Source organism: Episyrphus balteatus, chromosome 1 (assembly GCF_945859705.1).
Source record: "Episyrphus balteatus chromosome 1, idEpiBalt1.1, whole genome shotgun sequence".
NCBI classification, from domain to species: Eukaryota; Metazoa; Arthropoda; class Insecta; order Diptera; family Syrphidae; genus Episyrphus; species Episyrphus balteatus.
This window is the reverse complement of record NC_079134.1, coordinates 39,917,281-39,930,419: the sequence shown is the minus strand read 5'-3', so window position 1 is coordinate 39,930,419 and position 13,139 is coordinate 39,917,281. Positions and strand designations below refer to the sequence as shown.

The window sequence follows — 13,139 nt, the reverse complement described above, 5'->3', positions numbered from 1 at the left end:
TTTCGAATTATAAATACATACACTCACTGTGGCAAATAAGGTTCTAGTTTTGAAATAAAAGATATATTTTTTATACTGTTGTTAACGGTGCCTGCCATAGAACCGTTTTCTTAATTTCAGACTTTCTCGTAAACGGCAAATTTTTTTTTCAAAAACCTTAATGTTAAAATTAAGAAAAATTTTCAAAACATTTTTTTTTCGGTTTTTTGAAAATGAATGATTTTTATTTTGTAATTTTGTTCTTATATGTTTAGTAGATAATATTTTAAAGAAGGAAAATATACCAAATTTGTTTTAGAAAAAAAACTATTCAAAAAAAAAAAAAAAAATCAAAAAATTGTTTTAAAAACATAGGTACAAGAAATTAAATGCCATACTTATTTTGGAGATTAAAACCATTTCGTTTAATTGTTTATAAAATGTACCCAACTAAATTTTGTGCGTTCTCTGAAAACAAGTTAAAATAGAAATTCAATTTTTAGAGAAAAAAATAAAAAAAATCTTGACCGCCGCACCACAGCTGCACCACCGCCGCCGTTTGACGGAGAATTAAGGCGCACCACGGCCTCACCACGACTGCTCGACGTCCGCACCATTTCATTTTGCATGAAAAATTCGCTTCACCATGATACATAATTTTGGATTATTGAAAAATAAAAAAAAAAAACTATCAACGACGCAAAAATTCGAACCCTACTATTCAGAGCACTTTCAATTCAACGCCTTAACCACTCGACTACCAGGTCAAGTTTGTACGAACTGACAATTTGTTGCTTAAGTCAAAATAACTTGCAGGCGACCTAAACATTTGTATAAGTACGAGAATAGAATTATTGATCATGGTGCAGACGTGGTGTGGCGGTGGTGCACCGAATTTTTCATTCAAAACGAAACGGTGCGAAAGTGGTGCGGCGGTGGCAAAGCGAATTTTTTCATATCTTTTTCATTTTTCAAAAATGAAATGGTGGGGACGTGGTGCAGCGTTTGTGCGGTGGTTTAGAAATTTTTGCTCAATTGCGGGGCAATAGAAATTTCTGATAATGGTGCGGACGTGGTGTAGCGGTGGTGCGGCGAAATTCCATTTTTACTCGGGAAGGCTTCAAAACATTATACATACAAAACATATAACATTATAAGCAACTGTTACCATAAGAGAGCTTAATAGGTACAAGAATATAAATTTTAAATCAATTTGTATAAAAAACCTAAACAACAGCATTAGGCATTTTAGAAAAGAAATAGGACTTCAAAGTTACCGTAACCTGAAAAAGTTCATATAATAGAAATATTTTGTAAAAATGCATTTGGTAACCCTCTTTCTGATAAAAAATAAAATAAGAAACAAAAATTGTAAATTTAAATTAACTTGAAGGCGCTTTCTGTTTTTTTCGAAGTAAAATGTATGAATTACTGACAAAATTTGATAGACAATAAAGTTTGCGAAGCAAATAATACAGACAATAATGTAGAATTATTCTACCATTATTATAATTATGATGAGTAATCACTTTCAGCATTTTTTTGTTTCATTTTAAGGAAGTTAGAAAGAAAATACCTTAAATAATAAAAAAAAAAAAATATCACTATAGTAAAATCAAACTTAATATTTAACAGAACATCCTTGTTATATTTCATTAAAAAAAATTTATTAAATTTCAATAAATCTTGTATTGGACCAAGAAATACATTTAAAGTTTGAAATTTAAATAATTTGTTTGCTTTGCCAAAATTTTTTACATTGTACCCAACAGTTGGCACTATCCTGGGTTACATACCTATTAGGGTGGGTCAAAAAAATCGAAATTCTTTTTTTTGATTTGGTACTACGAAAAATCGATTGCTAGACCCCTCTAGAATATACACACCAAATATGAGCTCTTTATATTAATGGGAAGGTCCTCCGCTTTGCAATTTTCCATTTTTACATCAAGCTTCTACTAAAAAAAAAAATTTTTTTATTAATTGACTTTTTAGTAAATTTCTTTTCATATTCTTGTAGGAAATTGAACGCTCTACAAAAAAGGCCTTAAACACTTTTTTCGTTTATCTAACCGTTGAATAGATATTTGAAGTCCAAAAATCGAGAAAATCTTTAAAAATTCGTTTTTTGTTCTTAATTTTGTAACAAATTGAAAAATTATAATAATCAAACGCGCAAAGAAGGTCTTATTAACTTTTTTCATTAATCTAACCATTCTAAAGATATTCGAGGTCAAAGTTAAAAAAAATTATAAAAACATTTATATTTTTATAAAATTTCCAATTCACTGAAACTTCATTACATATTTTCAAATTAACAAGATATATTCTTGTAGGGGCTTAAACGTTCTACAAAAAATTCCTTGGCATCAAATTGATTGCTTTAACCGTTTAGAAGATATTCGTATCCAAACCAATGCTCACTGATTTCAATAGTTTTCTTATGACCCGTATGCATTGCGATTTGGATACGAATATCTTCTAAACGGTTAAAGCAATCAATTTGATGCCAAGTAATTTTTTGTAGAACGTTTAAGCCCCTACAAGAATATATCTTGCTAAATTGAAAATAATGAATTTTCAGTGATCTGGAAAATTTTTAAAAATATAAAATGCTTTTATAATTTTTTTTAACTTTGACCTCGAATATCTTAAGAATGGTTAGATTAATGAAAAAGTTATTAAGACCTTTTTTGTGGATCAATCAATTTGCAACAAGAATACTTATGTCTTGCGTGTTTGAATATTATAATTTTTCAATTTGTTACAAAATTAAGAACAAAAAACGAATTTTTAAAGATTTTCTCGATTTTTGGACTTCAAATATCTATTCAACGGTTAGATAAACGAAAAAAGTGTTTAAGGCCTTTTTTGTAGAGCGTTCAATTTCCTACAAGAATATGAAAAGAAATTTACTAAAAAGTCAATTAATAAAAAAAATTTTTTTTTTAGTAGAAGCTTGATGTAAAAATGGAAAATTGCAAAGCGGAGGACCTTCCCATTAATATAAAGAGCTCATATTTGGTGTGTATATTCTAGAGGGGTCTAGCAATCGATTTTTCGTAGTACCAAATCAAAAAAAAAATTTCTATTTTTTTGACCCACCCTAATACCTATATTTAATTTATTTGGTTTTGAAATACCTAAACAAATATTTTTAAAGCTATAAATAAATAAAATGAATATGATTTCAGAAAATACACTAACCAAAAAATGTTCACCGTGGTGTATACGTACTATTTTTTATACATATATTAAAACAAATTTTGTGTATTCATTTAAAGTTCATGGAAAACCTGGAAAGGGCCAAAAGTTGGCTAGGCTAAATTGAAACTAAATCGCATCTTGAATGAATGTTACAACAAGAGCTAAGCAGTCGAGAATCACTGAAATTACTATGATGGTAGGTACCTTGCAAAATCTATATTTTAACTTTGCTAAAAAATTAAATCAAAATCTTAAAGATTTAATGAAACGTCCCAAGGAAATACAAAAAACACATTTTTGGTGAAGGAAATATAAATGCCGCTTTATTCTGGCGAACACCGATAAGAATTATTTCATTCGTTAGATAAGGTCAACTCTGAAATGCAGTAAAGATTTCAACAGATATAGACGATAACGTTGATAAGAAATAATTTAATTTTTTTTACAGTACCTCTGAAAAAAATTAAAATGGCGGTAAAAATTGATCTGTCTCGTTCTACTCCACCACAGGCTACGCCACTGAGCGTGCAAAACTTATATAAAAATGTTATATATTCGTAAACTTGGAACTGATGAAAGCCTCCCACTTTAAAAACCCTCTTTCATGAAAAAAGAATACATTTTTTTTAAATCAATCTATGTAAAGGAAAAATGGCTAGAATCCTTATAATCAATTTGTATCTCCCTATTTTATGACAAATAAAAAATTGTAGGTACCTACCTACCATTCAACTTATTTTATTCCTTTAACTACCGAAAATCATATTAAAGATCACGAAAAACATACAAAAAGGCGAATTCACTTATCCCATTGAAATCGGGCGAAAAAAAAACCCCAGCTTCCTAACATAATCAAACCATTCATACACATACACACAATATCCAAGAAATACCCCAACAAAACTAGCAAATCCACAACATCTCCATTGGAGATTGATTTCGCCCGTTACCACACCTTCCCAATTAAAATTACCATAAAAACCATAAATTTCCCCTCTTATTATAGTTATATGCGATCGTTAGAAGAAACAAAAAAAAAAACTGGTATTTGCACCCCCTCTTCTATACCTAACACAATGAGCCCCACTTTTTTTTGTATCCCAAACCCTATTGGATGAGACCCACAGTTTTTATTATTTCTCTTACTCCACATTTCCAATTGTGGTATCCCAAAGAGCCACCGACCAGTAGTAGAACTGCACTTTTTTCATTTGAATCACTTAAAAAAAAAAGTGGGGATAGAGCATGATCGGAGACGGAACAAGTGTTTTCGCTCGCGATCATGAATCATGATCACAGTTGTCTGTGGTTCGCTGTGCGGTTCGCTGTAGATACTTTTTTTTGTATATTTCGCTGTGTTTTTTTTTTTGTTCTTATTACAGACAGATACATTTTTACAGTGTGGGTTTTTTTTTTATTTCATTGCGCTTTTTATTCTCCTTCGCAAGTTTTTTTTGGGGCAAAACATTAAGGTGATCCCACAGATATTTTCGCCGTAGTTTTTTCTATAGGCTTGGTACTCTTTTTTTCTGTCTGTTTTTAGATATTTTCGCTCTTATCGGCTTTCGAACTGTGAGCGAGACAACACTGTGTTGTGAATCGTTGTGGCGATCGATGTGGCGCAACCCTTTTTTGGATTTTGTGTGCGGCAACTTGTCGTAGTCTTGCGGTAACTGCGCACTCGTAGAGTTTAACGGTTTCAAAAGAAAAGGTTTTTTACGTAAATGAAAAGAAATCAAAACGATCGATGTCGTTCAAAGTGAAAAAGATACAAATTTTATAGTTTCTATTACATTTTTTGTGATATTTTATCTAAGAACCTGTTGTGTGCAATTTTTAAATCGTTTGTGCAATCGTGCTATTTTTCGCCGTCGGGAAAAAAATATCTTGAAGAAAAAAAAAAAAAATAAACAAAAATCGTAGATAAAATTGTATCTTAAGGATTTGATCCAAATCAAGGGTGTTTTTGAAAATTGAAAACAAAGAGAAAAAAAGTAACAAAAAAAGAAACTAGTGTTGTGACTTTTAACAGGATATAAATTACCTACCCTCCCATCAACCCCCTCAACATTATAATTTTAAATATCGGAACCTATTTGCGACGCAATTGAGATACAACGTATCTTCGTGTATCTATCACCTGTTAATTGGAAAATCAGGTAAACATTTTTAACCTGTATAATGCACGATCGTTCTTATCAGAAGAATTTTTTTTTTTTTTGTTTACTCAGGGATGTTTTTTTTTTTTGTCTTCTTTTCTTCTGCATTCGTCTTCCACCACTTCCAACCAATATAATTTTCTGATTAGTTTTCATTTGATAAAATTACGAGTTTAAATGTGTATATTTTTAAGGTAGTAAATGTGCGAGTATATACGTGGTTTTCTTAAGGTGCAGTGGGTTTTTTTCTTTTTTTTTTTTTTACAAATATTTACCTTATCGATTGTTGGTGTGTTTTTTTACTCCACATAGATAAATTGTGTTGTGCATGATGGAAAATAAAAATTTTTAATAAAAAAAAAAAAATATGAAAAAGAGCGCGAACGCAATTGATGACATCCGATGGCTGTAAAATATTTGTTTGTCATTTTGATAAGGGTTATTATTTGTACCTGTATATAAACAACAACAATAACAACATTGAAACAAGGCCGTAGTTATAAGGAGCACTGGTCGAAATGAAAATTAAAACCAATTTTTTTGTTCATCGATCCATTCTTAATAGCTAAATTTGTTTTTTTTTTTTTTTTTTTTTCTTAAAAGCCGTTTCATAGAAGCTTCTAATTTATGAAGATTAACGAATTCGTTTAAGACATTTTTTTTTCTAATTTATGTACTGCATTATCTGTTGACTTTTAAAAACGTTTGCTTTCTAAAGTTTTATTTTTTAATTACTTTTAATAAAACCAGGTTTTTGCTATCCGTTAGGGAATTTTTTTAATTATTATTTTTTTCTCTAATAAATTTAGTTCAACCTTAAAAGACTTGTTTTTAAAATCCAGTTTTTCAGTGCAGAGTTAACTAATAATTTCTTAGTCCTGCGAACTCAAGAAGCAGTTTTTAGGTATTAATAAAGATTTAATTTATAAAAGCCTAACAAAACTTTATAAACTTAATCTATACAAATCTGTTCATTTTATGAGGAGTTAACTCATTCAATTTCGGTTTTAAAATTTTTCTAATTCATTTTCCGTTTACAATTCATTACCATCACTACACAGTGCACCTACATATTTAAAGTTAGGTGATTTTGAGAAAATTTGATGAACACAAACCGACGGATTTTGAAAATGAATGCTTGAACTTTTTAAGTTTTTTGATAAAAACCTAGAATTTTCTTTAAAGACGTGAAACTTATAGAGCAAGCATAAATTGGGATATCTTATCATGTTTGTCTATTTTTTTTTATATAAAATAAAATTTTAACTCTCATGAAACTTTGAAAACGTCTTAAACGTTTAAAAAAATACGAATTGTTATAATGTATGTATACATATAAAATGTTTTTATATTTTTTTTTAACTTTGACCTCGAATATCTTTAGAATGGTTAGATTAATGAAAAAAGTTAATAAGACCTTTTTTGTGGAACAATCAATTTTCAACAAGAATATGTCTTGCGCGTTTGATTATTATAATGTTTCAATTTGTTACAAAATTAAGAACAAAAAACGAATTTTTAAAGATTTTCTCGATTTTTGGACTTCAAATATCTATTCAACGGTTAGATAAACGAAAAAAGTGTACAGGACCTTTTTTGTAGAGCGTTCAATTTCCTACAAGAATATGAAAAGAAATTTGGTAAAAAGTCAATTAATAAAAAAATTATTTTTTTTTTTAGTAGAAGCTTGATGTAAAAATGGAAAATTGCAAAGCGGTGGACCTTCCCATTAAAAGAAAGAGCTCATATTTGGTGTGTATATTCTAGAGGTGTCTAGCAGTCGATTTTTCGGAGTACCAAATCAAAAAAGAGAATTTCTATTTTTTTGACCCACCCTAGTATCTATGTAGTCCTTACTAAGATAAGTTTTACTGGCCAAACCAAAAAAAAAAAAAATTGTTTTGATGTAATCGCAAAGAATATTAGCTTTTATTCCTTGGGGGTGTACAAGCAAATGGAACAACAGCAGTTAAGTGCCTATCAAAATTCAAAAATGTAGCAAACCAAAAATCGGAAGAAATTCAACACTTTCTTAGACACACGCGAATAACCTTACGGAGCTATTCAAAATGGTGTGAAGCAGACACGTTGAAGGGCTATAATCACTTTCAGAAATTAACATTTTCGAATAACATGGATAACATTTTTTGTTTGACTCCCATCATTGTGGTTTTGAAATCAAGATCCTCGTATTATTGAATAGAAATTAATAGAGAGTGTTTAAACAACTTACCGCTCTTAAAGTTTTTAGTAGATTTTTAAATAATTTAGTAAAGGAAGTGTGTAGTACCTGCACTGCACGAAGAAAACATAACACCAGTGATAACTTTTCTTCTAGTATATTTATTCAGAATAAGTTAAATATACCAGAGCTATAATTGTCCCTGCGTTATTTTTTCTCAGTGCAGTTAGGAACAATGAGCCTGGTACATAATGTAGATACAAAAGCAGTGGCGGATCCAGGATTTTTTTCTGGGGGGGGCACAAGGGACGGATTGGCAAAATCAGCCAATCGCCTTGTCGCCTTGTCGCCATGTCGCCTTCTCGCCATGTCGCCTTGTCGCCTTGTCGCAATGTCGCAATGTCGCCTTGTCGCCATGTCACCTTGTCGCCATGTCGCCATCAGAGAACCAAACGAGTCGAGTATTGTTTACGCCATGTCGCACACTGGTAAAAAGGGACTTTTTAGGTGGACATTACTCATAAACTGCATTAAAATTGTAAATTATCTACTACAAATACTGAGTATATGTTTATTAACTGTAGAGGATTATTTTCTGCAGATTTTAATAATTATTAGCTAGTTTCTACATTTCACATTTACTCGAAATAGAATTGAAACATGTGTTTGAAAATTATCTTATTGATTTTATTTATTTTCTAAGTTATAACTAATAAAAAAAAAACTATTGCTGCCAGTAAACTCTTTACTTTACTTCTGCTTCGATATCAGCTGAAATAGTTTTGAATAGTTTTCGATAAAAAATTAACAAAATTGTTCGAAAAATCTATTTTAATCGGATTTTCTTTTTTCATTTAATTTTAATTGATTTCTGACACCTATTGTGCACACAATCCAACTTCAACTGGCTTTCGATTTTTATCATTAACCATAAAATATATATAGGTACCTATATTTCTTAATAGATAAAAAAAATATTAAATTGGTTAAAAATTGACGAATCTGTAGTTTTATTTTCAATGTCGAAGTAAAGTCAAAATCGTGCTTTTTGAAATCATTTTGAATGCTTGAAAGCAATATTGATTTGAGAAAAATTAGGTTATATACCAAAAGTTATGTATTCTAATTCGTCTTAATAATTATGATCAAAACTACATATTTTTGAATAACCTAAATCCATTTGAGCTCATGCGCCGTTACTTGTGTCACTAAAATTTAAATCACACTCATGGGGAACCACAGCATAAAACTGGTCTGAATTTTTTTTTTTCTTCTTAGGGCTTAAAAGTCATATAACCCATTTCTCAAAAAACTGAAAAGTTCTCATTATCAAAACTTTTAAAAATAATCTGTTCATTCACATAGTTGCGAACATCAAAATCCTTTTCTTGAGCGGTTTGTTCTCTCCAGATTTTAATTAAATCATTCCGTAAAAATTAAATTTTCAAAGAAAATTTCCAATATAGCACGCTTATGGTTGTGTATGGCTTCAAATATTACCGTTGTGTAATCTATATGAATTACTCGTCCGGACAACGAAAACCGGAAGGTGGGCAAAGGTGGGCAAAAAAAGTTACAGAACTTCAAAAATTGTATAGACTCTTAATTCTATCAAATGGTTCTCCAGTGTTTATTGGGTATTGTTAACAAAAAATTCTTTAAGTGTTGCATATACACATATAGTGCTGACAACTGTTGACAATTCTCAAAAAAAATAAACTCGGTTGAAAACAAACAGAGCTAAAACACGTAATCTTAAAAAAAATTGCATTATGTGCAAAGTCCTGGAATCATCTTTTGCTTTGAAAAGACTGCTCTGTTAAGCTGGAGAAATTTTCTCAAATGAAATAAATTGGGTGGTTTCACAGTTGTCAATCATTCCTTATAACTGTGAAAAGTCCAGTTTGTCTCTTAATTGCATTCAAATTTCAACCAAATGTCCACCTAGATGGATCATTTTTACCACTGTGTGTCGCCTTGTCGCCATGTCGTATTCAAATCGCAATGCATACTTGTCATAAGAAAACTATTGATACGAATATCTTTTTAACGGTTAAAGCAATTAATTTGCTGCCAGGGAACTTTTTATAGAACGTTTAAGTCCCTACAAGAAAACATCTTGCTAATTTGAAAATATTGAATTTTCAGTGAATTAGAAAATTTTGAAATTGAAAATTGATTTTTTAATTTTTTTCTCGATTTAAATCGTGAATAACTTTTTTAGAACTCAATTTAGGGAAAATTACTATGAGACCTTTTTTGTAGAGAATTAAATTTCCTATAAGAATCTGTCGTGGTTTTATTTTTCTATTCACTTATTTGCTCATCACAAAATTCCAAAGTGAAACAGTCAAATTGAAAAAAACACTTCGATTTAAAAAGCTTAATTACTCGAATACGGCACGTCTGACGAAAATTTTCAATCAGATCTTTTTTGTAGGAAATTTAATTTTTTATAAGAAAAAATGAACAGAATTTTTTTTTACTTTGATCGCCTAGCAGTTCTGTTGTAAAACATCATATCATGTATAAAAATAAAAAAAAACGATGATAGACCTCTTAAAATTTTTTTAACGGCTCAAATTTTCACCAATTTTTTTTTTCATCATCCTGAACAAGATTTTCGAAGTAACTTTCAAAAAAAAAAATATTTTTTTTTTTTGGCCCAGTCTAATATACAATTTTTTTTTTTTTTTTTAGAATACCATTCATACCTTGGTTGTTGATGTCCATAGGTATCAAAATTTTTCACCAAAATCACTTTGAAGTAAAAAAAAACACTTAGAAAATTGAAAAAAAATTTCGTGTTTAGTTATTCGTTTATTTATTTGTGAGGTGGTAAAGGGATGCAACAAACAATAAAATTCGCATTTCCAGCCAGAAATAGACAAGAGTTTCACTCAAGTACTTTCTGTAATTATTCATATAATTTAACAACTCTATTAATTTGATTTGCTTTAAGTATGAACCAGTTCTGGGGGGGGCACGTGCCCCCGTGCCCCCCCCCCCCCCCCCCGGATCCGCCGTTGTACAAAAGTATTTGAATATTTACATTTAATCATTTCTGACTAGTACTTATTATTTTAAAACATTAAAATAAATTGTTTAACGGTTCCATTTTTAGGGCTCCAAATCATCGCAAAACACCAAAAAAAATTAGTCAATCATATTTCAACGTCACTTTTGGACCCCGTTTTTAGCCATATTTGTCTTATAAAAATTAGAATGTTATTTTACCTATGTATCTACTATAATTGAGGAGCGTTTTTTCAAAACTCAACAAGTGCATTTTTCAAATTTTTCAGGAGAAGGTTTTTTCTTTCCCATTTGAATACAAAGTCGAATTTTCAAAAATTAGAAATGAGGAGTTGTTCTTTCTTGAACAGCTAATCGACAGGCTTAATTGCTATTTCAATATTTGGGAAGATTCGTCCGTATTTTGAACACGAAAACACCGAGTTTTTTCAAAACGCAACAAATACAGGTTTTTGTTGAGTTTTGCAAAAACGTTTATTTTTCTTTTAAATAAATAGATAGATAAATTAGTATTAAAAATCTTATTTATTAAAGAAATAAATACATTGCAATGAACTTATATTAATATTAACTAAAATAAATATTGAATAAAAAAAACATTATTTTTAATCGCCATATTATTATTCTTCTCAGCATCATCATTTAGTAAAAGAAAATATAATTGAAAGTCTATTTGCATTTGAGTCGTTAAGGCCAAAATCAAGGAGGTGGGAATTGTGAATTTCAGCATATTTTTAAATTAAGAACACAAAATCAATTTTTCATTATCCTCTCCTCATTTGCCAATTGTTTTTGCTAAAAAGTGTTCATTTCCATTTTATTTTATGTACCGAAAAAAGTGATTCACATTTTTTCCAAAACTCTAATGTTAACGCATTAAAAATCTAATGAATTATTATTATTATTATTCATGTATCAAAGAATGTTTGCCGAAAATATACGACTCATTGTCAAATTTGTCAAGTGTTTTTAATCATACGAATTGCAACTAACGCTGCAAATGGTTCTTTTTATGTGGGAGCGGTACGATTGATCGCAAACTAAAATCTCTTATAAATCTCGCATTTTTTGCAAAAATCATCATTTTAACATCTCACATAACAAAATTTCGCATTTTCAAAATCCTGCATATTAAAATCTCGCATTTTAGAAAAATCTCGCAAGTTCATTAAATTCTTGCTATATCAAAATCTCGCATTAGAAGAATTAGTTTAGAGCGTAAAGTATCTTAAATTTAAATTGATTTTTTGGCAGCAAAATGTATAAGCAACAGATTAAATGAAAAGAGAAGGTCGAATACAACAAATTCACATGCATTAAGTCCTTTTGACTCCAACATTCAACAGTTGACCCTGAACACTATAAAAAACTGGCATATGCGCCTGACAGTTAACAAACCTTTTCCTTTTCTATTTATCTCTTCAAAATAAAATGAAAAAAAACAGAAGAGGGAGGTTCTGGGCTTTCCTAAGCTCGCGAATTAATATATATTTTATTTCAATGCGAGATTATAAATTTCGAGATTTAAGTTTGCGAGATTTCGGTAAACGAGATTTTGAAATTGCGAGATTTCGATAAAAAAAGACTTCATAATGCGAGATTTTAAGATGCCGGGTTTTAAGAACAAGATTTTAAAATGCGGTCAATCGTACCCAACCCTTTTTATGTTTAATGGATTTGTCATTGCGTACCTACCTATTTTTATGGATAGATACATTAAGACAGGGGTGGATTCTCCCTTGGGCACATTTTTTTCCGCTTCGCGTTTGGGTTGTGCAGATTAAATAGATTCTCATATGAGCAAATGTTTTTCAACTTCGCGTTTGCGAAATTATAACAAAAAACATACAAACAATGGTATCTACTTGGCGAAGTAACATACCCTAGGCAGAGCATCGAACTTGTTTGAGCGGTTCAATAAGAATATTTAAAGTTGCCAATGCCGGCAGTCCTTATAACAAACTAGAACCTAGCCTGGCCCGCTTTTCGGGTTCTCAGTTTTTTCAATCCCTTTCCAGGTCTTCTGTCCCGCTCACGTTACTTCGTTGTTCCGCTTAGACAATGCCTTGTCCTGTGTGTTTTAATTCCAAATCAAAATTAACTAACATCCACGGGAGTTAGTTCCATGGGTGTTACACTTTTCAGATTTTTGAAAACTGGTAAAAGTGGAATTTGAGTTAACATTCAGAGAGAAAACCACACATTTTTTTTTTTTAATTAGATTCCTACCTACCATGGGAACTAACTCCACTTTACTAAGTGGATTTCTCATTCTCATTTAGTGGGAAATAACTCCCTCAGTGGACTTAGTCCCCTGCACCCAAAAAATGTGGGCAGTTGTAATCTTAGAGCTAAATCAACTTTAATGTACTTATGATGCAGTGATCACACTCCTGCCTCTAAAGTTGTTTTCAGAAAAAAAAATTGAAAAATTGAAAACTTTTAAACTCCTATTCTGGTTCAAACATTTTCAAAATCTTTCAAAAAAAAAAAAAAAAAATCACATTCCCCTTGTGTGATATTATTGACTACGGCCTTGACAAAATTATAACCGCCAACGACAAATCAATTGAATT

At 30.3% G+C, this 13,139-nt stretch overlaps 1 protein-coding gene across 1 annotated transcript in view; it reads left to right on the top strand.

Annotated features, from left to right (window-relative positions):
- The first annotated feature begins 4,600 nt into the window (after positions 1-4,600).
- The window catches only part of LOC129916570 (actin-binding protein WASF1-like), a 68,552-nt gene continuing 60,013 nt past the window's right edge, over positions 4,601-13,139 (top strand). Inside the window, exon 1 of the mRNA XM_055996625.1 lies at positions 4,601-5,345. The gene's annotated coding sequence lies outside the window, so the exon portion shown is untranslated. The remainder of the gene's footprint in view (positions 5,346-13,139) is intronic.